The 12,787-nt window shown below is 47.5% G+C and overlaps 1 protein-coding gene across 1 annotated transcript in view; it reads left to right on the top strand.

Moving 5' to 3' along the window:
- The window catches only part of CAPN8 (calpain 8), a 101,125-nt gene that overhangs the window by 379 nt on the left and 87,959 nt on the right, over positions 1-12,787 (top strand).

Genomic DNA, 12,787 nt, shown 5'->3' with positions numbered 1-12,787 from the left:
AGGCTGGGGCTGTCCTGACTCTCCAGGACACACCCTGTGAGTCAGAAGATCGGGGAGAGAGCTCCAGGGAACTAAATTAGCTCTGTGAGAAGGTTGTCCCTCCGCTATAGTCCCAATTGGCAGATGGGAGAACTGAGCATCAGAGAGGTTCAATGACATCATCCAATGTTGCACAACTAATTAGAGGCAGAACAGGAATTCTAAGTCACCAGAGGCATGTTACAATCATGACCAGTAGCTACACACTGCTACTGGTTAGCTATATGATCACAGATAGGGTGGCTAGATTTGGCAAATAAAAATACATCCACCTGTAATAGGAAAGAACAAATCTGACTCCATATTAGATCTGTTTTGTTGCCTGTGTTTAGTCATGCTGGCTCCGAACCTTTTGTAAAAGAATGTTATCTACAGCCTGAAATATACAGGATAGCCTATTCTCAGGGCCCTGACCTTTAAGAGTACATTCATATAGAGATAAAAAGTTGCAAAACAGAGAATAACTTTTGTTTCATTGGAGGTTTACAGGAACATCTTCACCTGACCAACATGAACAGCTACAAGAAGGAAGGATTCCAACACCAAGAAGTTTGCAACAACCAACCATGCCCCTCCCTCATCTTGCCTTTAAAAATGCTTTGCTGAACTTCTTGGAGAAGTTGGGGGCATTTTAAGCATGAGACAGCCTTCTTGCATAGCCCTGCAACAAATCTTTCTCTGCTCCAAACTCTGTTTCAGTTTGTTTGGTCTCGCTGTGTGTCAGGCACATGAACTTGCGTTTGGTAACACACCCAGTTAAATTTGATTTTCAGGTAAACACTAATGATTTTTAGTATAAGTATATCCCAAATATTGCACGGGGGCATACTTAAACTAAAAAATTATTTCCTACGTAGGGGAGCAAAATTTGCCACCCCAAAATATCTCTCTGGCATGTGGATTATTTTGAGCTGAAAACAGTCAAGGCCCAAAAGACTCAGGAAGAAGCTTTGACCTTCCCGGTAACTGCCTAAAGAATTTAGATAAAGGGCCTCTTTTCAGAAGAGAGCCATCACCAGAGATGTGTGCAAAGAATGTGGGCTCACTGTGGTGGGGAAGACTGGCCTAGAGACCAGATTCCTCCCTGTGTCCCATTGTCTCCACCTGGCCCAGCAAACATCTGTTTACCAAATATTTGCTTTTCCATCTCCAAGTCAATTGTCTTCTGCCCCTTTGAAGTCCCAAACTCCTACCACCAACATCCTCATTTGTCTTTAGCTGAAGATGGTGTTTAAGGAGAGGGCTTCAGCCAGTTTGGCGAGTTACTCAGTTTTTCTGGCTCTCTCCCATGTATACGTGGTATTAAACTTTTATTTGATTTTCTCTTGTTAACCTGCCTCATGTCACTTTAATTTTTAGACCAGCCGGAAGAACATAGAAGGGTGGAAGAAAATTTCTTCTTCTCTAATTGCTATTTATCTGAAACTCACTTTTAACTGGGAGGACGGAGTCCATATTGGTAAAGCCTTTAGAACACTGCCTGTGTTAGGGGCCACTGTGACCATTCTGCTCGTTGAAGAGGTAGCGTGAGATTCTTGGCTCATACACAAGAATGGGTGTGTGCCAAGGAATGCGGTCGTCCCTTCCTCTCCAGCTCTGTGCTAATATGGAAGAATTCGTGTTTCAGTGGAAAGCTATGCACTGTTTAGAACAGTACTTCTTTTTTTAATTTTTTTTAAATTTATTTATTTATTTTTGGCTGCGTTGTGTCCTCGTTGCTGCGCGTGGCATTTCTCTAGTTGTGGCGAGCGGGGGCTACTCTTCATTGCGGTGTGTGGGCTTCTCTTGTTGTGGAGCACGGGCTCTAGGCATGCGGGTTTCAGTAGTTGTGGTGCGTGGGCTTAGTAGTTGTGGTGCGTGGGCTTAGTAGTTGTGGCTCGCGGGCTCTAGAGTGCAGGCTCAGTAGTTGTGGCACACGGGCTTAGTTGGTCCGTGGCATGTGGGATCTTCCCGGACCAGGGCTCAAACCCACGTCCCCTGCATTGGCGGGCGGATTCTTAACCACTGTGCCACCAGGGAAGCCCTAGAGCAGTATTTCTTAACTGAGGGTGAATTTGCCCCCTCCTCCCGGCCTTGGGTGACACTTGGCAATGTCTGGAGATAATTTTTGTTATGATGGGGTGCTACTGGCCTCTATTGGGTAGAAGCCAGGGATGCTGCTAAACATCTCGGACGTCTAGGACGGCTCCCCACAAAACAAAGAATTACGTGGTCCATGTCGACTGAAAAAAAGAAAGAAAAAACCACAACGTGAGAGCTGTGAGTTAAGTTTTTTGGGGGCAAAATGAGAATTATAGCCTGGGAGACAGCCTATCAGCTCTGAGGAACTGCTCCGAAGAGGTGGGAGGACAGTACACATGTGATTTTGGTGACGGGGGATACATACAGTCAAGCTCACATCTTGGCAGAAGGCTGCAGCTAGTCACAAGGAGACGTCTCCATGAATGGTTTTAGTGCTTTCCTAGATGTGAGAAGGTGCAAGAAATTGGGCTCATAAAATCTTCTCCTGAAAATATCTAACTATCTAAAGGCCTGTTCTGCCAGTTTTTCTCAGAGCACAGAGCGCCTCATTCCTGATCTCCACCCTGAACTCCTTTCAGCGGGTGTTGAAGGTCAGCAACTTTGAGAACCAGATGGGAAGTGACAATTGTTAGTCAGCACCCAAGATGTCAGTAATGCCGAGGCTGAGAAAGTCTGGTTTAGAGCACCTTCTCCCAAGTTATCTGATTCCAGCCTTTCACTGTTTTTGAGTCATTTTACAACCAAAGTTGTAGATAACAGTAACAGTGCAAAATAATTTTTCTCTACATGCCAATTAATTCTGTTCAGTGTGGGGCGGAGGATCTCCCTCCCCACCGTGGAGAAGCCAGTTGAGTCCATTTGCACATTCATTTCAATATTCTTTATTCTTTACTTCATATAAATCTGTGCCTCTTTGACTTTTCCTTTGAATCAGTCATAACGTATGCTTAGTTGCCTCATTTAATTAATAAGTTAAATAAAATCTTTAAAACTTGTTCCTTTTATATCCGTATGTGAGTCATGATTTTACCTTTTATTTTTTTTAATTATCTTTTAGTCTGAGGAACACCAGATAAAGTGGCATTTTAGTCAATCTTGAAGGACAGTTTGAGATTTGAATATTCAGGATTTTTTAGTGAAACAATGATCTGTCAGGAAAAACTGAAAAGTCTTTGGAATTACAAAGTATTCCTGGTGTTCTATGGAATTAGGTGAAGACTAATCACCCTGCCAGGGGTCAGATCTGCAGCGGTCTGTGCCTTTCACAGTCTTCAGGGTATTTTACTACTCTGTGCATTGTAGAAATCGATAGTAATGCAAATAATGATTGTCCATGTATATGCAAATGAACTTCTTTGGGTAGAAGCGCAATCAAACGGATTCCCTCCCTCAGTTTTGCATCTATTAACAAATTCCATTCAGCATTCCTAATTGTTCTTTTGCATTCTCCTTTAAACTATTTTTTTTAATATCTACTGGTTCCCTCATTTATTCATGAGTTAAATCAAATCTTTGACATGTAGTTATTTTATATTTGTATGAGAGTCATTATTTACTCTTTGTGTGTGTGTGTGTGGTACGCGGCACTCTCACTGTTGTGGCCTCTCCCGTAGCAGAGCACAGGCTCCGGACGCGCAGGTTCAGCGGCCATGGCTCACGGGCATAGCCGCTCCGCGGCATGTGGGATCTTCCCGGACCGGGGCGCAAACCCGTGTCCCCTGCATCGGCAGGCAGACTCTCAACCACTGCGCCACCAGGGAAGCCCCCATTATTTACTCTTTTAACAGACACTTTGTGGACAGGCTCTGTTATGTCATGTGCACATTATCTTAATAAATGATGGAGAAATAAATAAAATGGGTGAGAAATATTCAAGTGAAATAGAGGCATTTTTCTTGGATAAGAGATGGATATTGGGCACTCGATGCGCTAACTTCAAGTGTTTACAGGATAGTCCTGGAGAAGAGGAAGTGTATTCCTTCTGTGTTGCTCCAGAGGGAGAAGTGGAACTAGTGATCGACTTAAAGGGGCACAGATTTTAATTCAACATAAAAACTAATTAAATAGTGGCTTGTGACGCAGAGCTTCCAGCAGCACTGGCTGTGTTCAGGGGGTCAGGGGTTCCCCAACTCGGCTGAGTATCAGAATCACCTGGGGTCACAAAGTGTTTGGTCTTTAATGATTGAGGGCCAGCCAGATGGGGGTCCTTCTGCTGGAGGGGCTGCAGAGATAGGGGCTGGTGACCTACGGGATTCTTTCATAGTCAGAGATTCCATGGCCTCAAGGTTTGCAGGCAGATGGTATGAGCCAGCCCTGCAGGTACTTTTCCATCGTTGTAAGGTCGGATCTTAACAAACGGCACCACGAAACCGAGGAAAGCTTCAAGTGAGCTTTATTGGGGAGCGCTCCCGGGCGAGGTTCACTGCTCCGAGAGAAAGGGGCCAGAGAAGTTGCACCTGGGCGAGGGTTGGGCAAGATTTTATAGGGGAAGAAGGGAAAGGGGTGTGGTGAATCTGGGAGGGCGCAGGGTATTCCTTATTTGGGGGTCTTTTCGGGTATCCTGGGGGAGGGTTTGTCCTGCCCTGCGAAAGGCGGGAAGGCTGGGCCGGGTTCAAAGTCCCCAGGTCAGTTTCTGGAACTGGGTGGTCCGGAATGTCTCCAGGGCAGTTTCTGGAACTGGGTGGTCCGGAGAATTCGGTCTGATGCAACCTGTGAATCTGATTGTGTTCCCCTGCCTCGGGCCAGTTGGCCTTACAATCGTCATCAGGGTGCCAGCCTCCTCCTAGCTTTAAAGTCAGCACTGCTCTTGTTCATGAGGGCCACACACCCATTCTATAAGTGGGGGGGAGTGGTTTGCATATGAAGGAACTACTCTGTCCCTCAGAATCTTTGGGGGATTGCCTATTACTCCCCACTTTCTAAATTTCCCGGATTTCATAGGATTTTCGAATTGCATTGGCTGCCACGAGTATTTATTCACATTTAAGAACGGAGCCCTTTGGACCAAGAGCTTCAGGAGTGGAATTCCCAGGCACTCCATTTCCATGGAAACAGCCCCCATTTGTGTTTGGTTTTGTATTCACCAATTTTATTCCTCCTCCCTCAATCTATCTTGTCCTTGACCAGGTGTTCACGTGTCCATTTCTTACACTCTGCTTGACCAAACTTTAGTCAGGTTTCTCTCTTGCCTCCAAGTCTGAGCAAACACAGAAAAAGCAGACCAGGTCCCGCTTATCAGCTTCTCCCGGGAAATCTCCTGACCCCCAGCATGACCTTTTCCCATCAGACCCCATTCGTTTCCCCTTGTTTGTCCAGCTTCCCCTCCAAAGAGTCTGCTTATTTCTGTCGCCCCTCCTTTACTCTATTAAAAAACAAATTGTTGTTTTGTGTTTTCTTTTTTTGATTTTGAGATCCTTGCAGCTTTCTGAGACCTGAGAGTTCCCCCTGTTGCAACAGTCTTTCTTTCTGATAGAAGTCTTCCCCACCTAAGTCTGGATGTGTTTTTACCTGACATCCTCCATCTCCAGTTGGCACTGCCCGATGGACGGGTACCACTGCCACCACCAGGCTCTGCTTTCTGTACCCTTGGATGAAATGGGGGACACAGGCACTCATTCCTAAGTCACAGGTTTCTGGTGCAAGTGTTTTACGAAACCATCCCAGTTGAGAGCAGAGGAAAGAGACAACCCTTCCTGGAAGCTGTTAATTTCCTTCACTGCTGGGCCACTGAGCCCCCGGGGGCTCTTGGGAGAAAGCTTGTCCACCCGTCCAGCAGCAGAGTGGGCAGATTTCTCCTCCAGCCGGTCTGCTGGAGGACAGCCCATCCTGGGAAAGCACCTCCTCCCAGGCAGGTGGCTGAGGTTCCCCTTCCCAGGCCTTTGGGCGACAAAGGCAAACCAGCCATAACAGAAGCTTCCTGCAGCCCTTCACAGAGGAACCCCCTCGTCACCCGGGAGTACCATCCTCTGGCCCGGGCCACACCTTCTTCTCTGCAGTCCTGGCCGATGATTCGTCAGCCTTCAGGGCCTCTGCACACAGGACTCTGCTCACAAAGGAACTTGGTGGTCCTGAGCTACTCATATTTACTTATAGTTACCCATCATGATGACTACACCCGCCACTGGACAAGGTTCAGTTTTTAAAACCTGAATAAACACTGCTCTGTACTTTTCAAAGCCTCTCACATGATTCTATCTCTCTGGATCCAGCAAAATCTCCTTCTGATGGCATAATCCCTTCCACAGGAACTCACCAGTGCAGACAGACAGACAGACATCCCATTAGCCTCACTGATGCAGTGAGTCACGCAGCCCTGAGAGCAGGGGTGAGTCAGAGCAGCTGGGATTACCCACAGCTGCCTGGGGGCGGGCCACAGGCCTGTGTGCCACTAGGGGTGTGTGTGTGTGTGTGTGTGTGTGTGTGTGTGTGTGTGTGAGAGAGAGAGAGAGAGAGAGAGAGAGAGAGAGAGAGAGAGAGGGAGGGAGAGAAGAAGAGAAGGAGAGAGAGAGAAAGTGTGTGTGTCTCAGAGGGCCAGAGCAAAGGAATCTCTTTTTGTAGAATTTTTCTTTTTGTTTCTTTTTCTTTTTTCTTGGTCAATATTGTGTTTTTATTGGAGTATAGTTGATTTACAATGTTGTGTTAATTTCTGCTGTACAGCAAAGTGATTCAGTTATACCTATATATACATTCTTTTTTAAAATATTCTTTTCCATTATGGTTTATCATAGGATACTGAAAATAGTTCTCTGTGCTATATAGTAGAACCTTCTTTTTGTAGAATTTTTCTTTAGATTATTTTCTCCAAGTGAAAAGAAGAGAAAATAAAGCATCTAGGTCATATCAAATCCATAGCCCGGATGCTTAACCTCAGGGAAAATAAAAAGTTCTGCAAGAGGGCTTCCCTGGTGGCGCAGTGGTTGAGAGTCCGCCTGCCGATGCAGGGGACGTGGGTTCGTGCCCCGGTCTGGGAAGATCCCACATGCCGCGGAGCGGCTGGGCCCGTGAGCCATGGCCGCTGAGCCTGCGTGTCCGGAGCCTGTGGTCCGCAACAGTGAGAGGCCCGCGTACCGCAAAAAAAAAAAAAAAAAAAAAAAAAAATATATATATATATATATATATAATGTTCACAAGGAGTCAATATGTAGTTTAAGAGACAATCAGTATACGTCTTATATAAATGGTACATCTGTGGTTTTTAATCTGTGCTAGACTTCAAAACAGTGAGCTCCTGTTATTGTATGCAACCTTGAACTCCACCTCTGCAGGGGTTCTTCTATGATTAAAGAGGTTATAATTATAAGTAAATTCAGAGCAACTGAGTACTTATCTAGAACGATTACCTTTGGCTGGAGGTGAGCTGCACTGAAACTTTACAACAGAATGTCTCTGGACAAGGTGAGAGAAGAGAAACAAAAGGACACTAATTCATCTGTAATTTGCTGTTGGTAAGCCTAGCAGTAAAGACACGTTGGTCAATTGCTCTGACCCTGATGAATTTCTAAACTGAGATCCTCGTTGTTTATGTTTGCAGATGTTAAATGGAAAAGTTATATATGCATAAACCTTTCTTCCTGGATTTGGAAGATGTGTATAATTATATTAAAATGGTTCTAGCACAAAAAAAAAAAAAAGAAAAGCAAACAAAACAAAACAAAAAAACCAAAACTTTACTTAGCAGATCATAAATTCCATGAGATGTTAATGGATGTTCTATGGTATTGTGGCTGTGAGTGTGTGGATGTTAGCTTTTAGTGATCAAATAAATTTGGGAAACACTTCCAATTATGTTCCCCTCTTGAGAACCATAATGTATATTCTTACATTAAAGGCTCAGGCAAGTCCTGTAGCAAAGAATTCTGTTTTACCTAGTTTGTCGATTTGGGTCCTCCAGGAGGCAAAATGCCAACACAAAGTTAGACGTGCAAGAGATTGATTGGGGGTGATACCTGTGAAAGAGAAAGCAGGGAGGGAGCAGAGGAGGTAGGGGAGCCTTTGCACCACAGTGCAAGCCTGACACCTGTGGAAAGAGAGAGAGAAGGAAAAACAGTGGGGTTGGGGGGCCAGCAGTGCCGCCTGAGAAATCCCCAGCCAACCCACTGGGGACTCCTGAGCAAATCAGGCCTCTTAGAAGTCAGCAGTGGGCAGAAATGGCCAGCCCAGTGCCTCTGCTGTATCGTCAGTGGCTAGAGCAGCCTGGGGAGAGCTTGTCTTTGTCTAGAATGCTCTACACATATTTTTTTCATTTCTTGTCATTTTTTCCACATTTACAGATGAGGAAACCGAGGCACCATGAGTTTCAGTGACTTCCCTGGGGTCATCCAGCTAGTGAGTATAGTGGAGTCGGAATTTGAACGCAAAGCTGCATTTGGGAAGCCCTGCCCTAGACACGAGGCAGTGTGGTTTGCGGAGCGAATGGGGAGAAAAATGAACATTCTGACCCTTATTTATCAGCACGCCGCAAACTGCAATGGCCACGGTCACTGATGGCTTCCAGACCTTCAGTCAAGGATCTAGTTCCTCCTCAAGGGCTAGACATAATATTTTGAGCCACACCCTTTGAGCTGTTTTGCAGATACCAAGGCTTCCCTGTTTTCACCTGAGGTATTGTGCGCTGCCTCTGGCACTGCAGTCCTTCCCCTTCCTTCTCGAAACCTTTCCTCCCTCTGCTTCCGAGGATGACTCCCTCTCCCGGCTGTTCTCCCAGCTCTCTGCCTGTTCTTCCTCAACCTCCTTCACCAGCTCCTCTTTCTCTGCCTGTGCCTTTTGTGTACATTGTTCTGGCTTTTCCTGCCCCAGAACCTGCCTGGTCCATCATCCCCTCTGCTTCCAACTTCCAATCACAGGGGCCACTTGTAAATGCAGCCAGCGCTGGGGGTAGAATAACCAGGATATTTCCACTGCCTGAAGCTTCTTACTCCTGAGAGGTTGTTTGTTTGTTTTCTTTTACACACACACACACACACACACACACGCGCACACACACACACACACACACACGACTTTTCTACAGACTTAGAGATACTTACTTTTTTTTTTTTTTTTTTTGCGGTACACGGGCCTCTCACTGTTGTGGCCTCTCCCGTAGCAGAGCACAGGCTCCGGATGCGCAGGCTCAGTGGCCAAGGCTCACGGGCCCAGCGGCTCCGCGGCACGTGGAATCTTCCCGGACCGGGGCACGAACCTGTGTCTCCTGCATCGGCAGGCGGACTCTCAACCACTGCGCCACCAGGGAAGCCCAAGATACTTACTTTTTAGAACATTAATTTGGGCTTCCAGGCACAATGAAGCATAATGGTGCCCAAGGCATTCTCCATACAATTTATAACTTAAATTTCCACATGATTTAAAGCTTGGAAAGACATTCCTTTTTTTTTTTTCATTTTTTTCGACCAGGGATCGAACCAGCGCCCCCTTCAGTGGAAGCGTGGAGTCTTAACCACTGGACCGCCAGGGAGGTCCCCGGAAAGACATTCCTTAGCATAAGTCTCTTCTGAGGATGAGGTGGTCAGCTACAGAGCCCATGCCAGACTGTCACTGCCTGGGTGTTGGGTGCCCAGGTTCTTCCTTGGCCCAGAGATAGGCTCTGCCCAGCACCTCCAAAGAGAGACCCTGCCTGGGGCCAAACGAGGGAATTACAAAAGGAGCCTCAGAGCCCTGTCTGGGTCTGAGTCACCCCTTAGTGATGTGGCCACACAGCATCTGGCTCAGAGCATGGAGATCCTTCAGCTCCTAATGGCAAGGATGAGAATCACAAAGGCGACAGGCTTAGAGATGGAGAAGAGGGCAGGACCATTTCTTCCCATCTAATCACTACAGATGTGAAGCTGAGGCCAGAGAAGGGCTGTGACAGCTGAAGGGCCAGCAGTCATAGGGGAGGGCTGGAGCCAGCACTAGGGCCTCTGCCTCGTGGGAAGGGGTGGGTTTCCCATCTTGCTGCCCGCTTCCCAGGCTGTGTCCAGCCTCTGGTTGGAACACGTAGTGGAGCCCAGTTACCCTGCCTCTGACCCGGTTATGCCTGGGAGGCCTAGGCTTCCTGACTCATACTCAGAAGGGAGTGTCTTGGAGGAATTTCCTTCCACCCAAGCAGTCTAGGTGTTAGGGGAAACACTGACTGAAACCGCCCGCCTAGGCCAGGCAAAGACAGCAACAATTTGCATGAGTTATTTTACAACACGAGGTTCTGGTTAGGAACACGGAACTAACAAGGCACCGCCAACCAGAAAACTACGGGAAAGGTCAAAAGGAGAGAGGAGACACCTGTCCACATGTCTTACCAGCCTCCCAGAATCCTCCTCGCTGGAATCCATCTTGGCTGAGCCATTGTGCGCACCACCAGAAAGGACCCTGAATCAGAGAGATTGGCCAGAGACAACCCGAAACTAATCCCATCACCATGAAACCCAAGGCTCTGAGCCACGTGGCAGAGCACTTCTCCTGCGGTCCGTCACCCTGCTGCTCTCTGCCTGGGCGCCCCTTCCCAATAAAGGCTCTGGCTTTGTCAGCACGAGTGTCTCCTCAGACAATTCATTTCCAAGCGTTAGACAAGAGCCCACTGTCGGGCCCTGGAAGGGGTCCCCCTTCCTGCAACATAGGCACTGATCAAAAATGCAAGTCACGTGAAGACATAAGTGCTCTCTAATGTATATTCTGTGATGTGGCTTTGAATGCAAATCAAAAAACACAATAATGAATAATCAGAGCTATTACCTTAGCACTTTCTGTGTCACTTCTTTTACAGTGCTTATAACCAGGTGCGACAAATACTAATGGGTCTGATTCCCTGCTAGCCTGTAAATTCCTGAACTGGAGAACTGTCTTTCTTATTCACCCTGTGATCCTGGCACAGTGCCTGGCACCTGGTGGGTCCCTGGTGAAGGTCTGTTGACTGAAGGAACATAGACACAAAGCTTACTCTAGGCAAAGCTTGCTGGTATCTCCCATGGCTGTGTCACTTATATAGGTTGGGGGAAATGCTGCTTAGGGCCCTGTTTCCTGCTAAAGGGGTCCCTGAATTGAGAGTTTTTAGGAGCCCAGGCTTAAGAGCCATGAGGGTTGTGTCTTGTGTCTGTGTTTATCGTGGGGTGGGGTGAAACATTGCTCTCTACAAGAGAGTCAGAAGATCTCTGCCCCAGGGTGGGGCGGCTGTGATGTCCACTCTAGGAGAAACATGAGAAGGTTCTTGGTCAAGGTCTGTTTCCTGCCGACTTCCTCTTCCCCTCACTCTCCTTGGCTGGACTGGTCTATCCTTCAGATGTGGGTGCTGATGCTGGCCTATGGGGTTGGGGAGCCCTGAGAGTCTTCAGGGAGTCTGCCTGGGACCAGACTGGCCATTACACAGCCCAGTCTCTCCACCCCATTTCCACCCACTGGGGTGTGCAAATACCCTGGGGCATTCAGGGCTGATTACAAAGTACTGCAAACCAGGAGCCCGCCTCTGCAGGGCCTTGTAAGGGCCTTGAGGGAGTCATCAAGGGTTAAGGAGGTGAGGGTGAGTAAGGCTGGGGGGGAGAGGGGGAGGGATTTGGGTGGAGGGGGCCCCTGAGCCCCATCACAGGAAATGCCAGGAGCACTGAAGCCTCCTTCCAGAAGCAGGACTCTGGCCAGGATTGCAGAGCCCCACCTCTCAGTCCCCAGGGCCTGCTCAGCCCTCAGAGGCAGGCTCTGAGGGAAGAGTACTCGGCTTTTCTGAAGACAGCAATTCCCCAAGGTTTCTCCTCGTTCCGCAGGGGAGCAGCCTTCTCACTTATTAGCACAATAGGCTGACACACTTTTGTGGGAGAGGAAATAATCCTCTCCGCCCTTTTGTGGAGCTGGGATGATTTCTCTGAGTCTCAGAGAGCTGTAAATATTGCCAAGATTTCCCAGACAATGAATACAAGCCCCTAGTAAAGTCTTTACACCACAATAATGCTGTCCACTGTCAACAAGGGTGGGTGGTATCACCCCCAGTCTGATGATGGGGGCGAAATGGCGCCTCTGAAGGCCTCTTTGGTGTTGTGCTGGCGCCACCACGTGGCAAAACATAGTACTGTTCCTTCAAAGCCGTAAAACTCCCAACCTCGCTGTGGAAAAGGAAATCTCTACCTCAAAGGCCTTTGATACTTTTCGGCCATAATGAGTAAAACTGACAAAGTGTATTGCTATGGCTCTCAGGAAGTCATGAGTCCAGATTCCAAAACCCTCTGGAATTTATACTGAGTTGTTTGTTCGTTTACCTATTCTCTATCATCTGTCTATCTATCTACCTATCATCTATCTATCATCTATCACCTATTATCAATCCATCATTTATCTATTGATCCATCTATCCATCTCTCTATCATTGTATGTGGCCAGGTATAATGTGCCAGGTATAACGACGAGCACTGAGGCTTCAACCGTGGACAAGACAGTACTGTCCTCACGAGGATAAAGACAAACAGGAAATCACAGTTCACCGTGGCAAATACTATGGTGGGAAGTGCATTATAGGAGATCCTCAACCAGACTTGGTGAGTCTGGTAGTAAACAAGCGATGCGTGACAGCTGAATGCAATTTATGTAAGAGTGAGTGAGTGGGTGGGAGAAGCAAGTGGAGTGAGGAAGGGTAGGAACGGGAGAGGTTTCCAAATTGATGGGGGGATACTGGGCTGGAGGAAGTGAGGGAAGTTTGAGGGGCTGGCATGTAGGGTGCAAGAGGGGAGAGGCAGTAGGAGATGAGGCCAGAGAGGAGAGCAGGGGCAGAACA

Source organism: Globicephala melas, chromosome 1, assembly GCF_963455315.2.
Source record: "Globicephala melas chromosome 1, mGloMel1.2, whole genome shotgun sequence".
Lineage (NCBI taxonomy): Eukaryota > Metazoa > Chordata > Mammalia > Artiodactyla > Delphinidae > Globicephala > Globicephala melas.
Note: the sequence above shows the minus strand (reverse complement) of the source record. Positions and strands in the feature narration are given on the sequence as shown.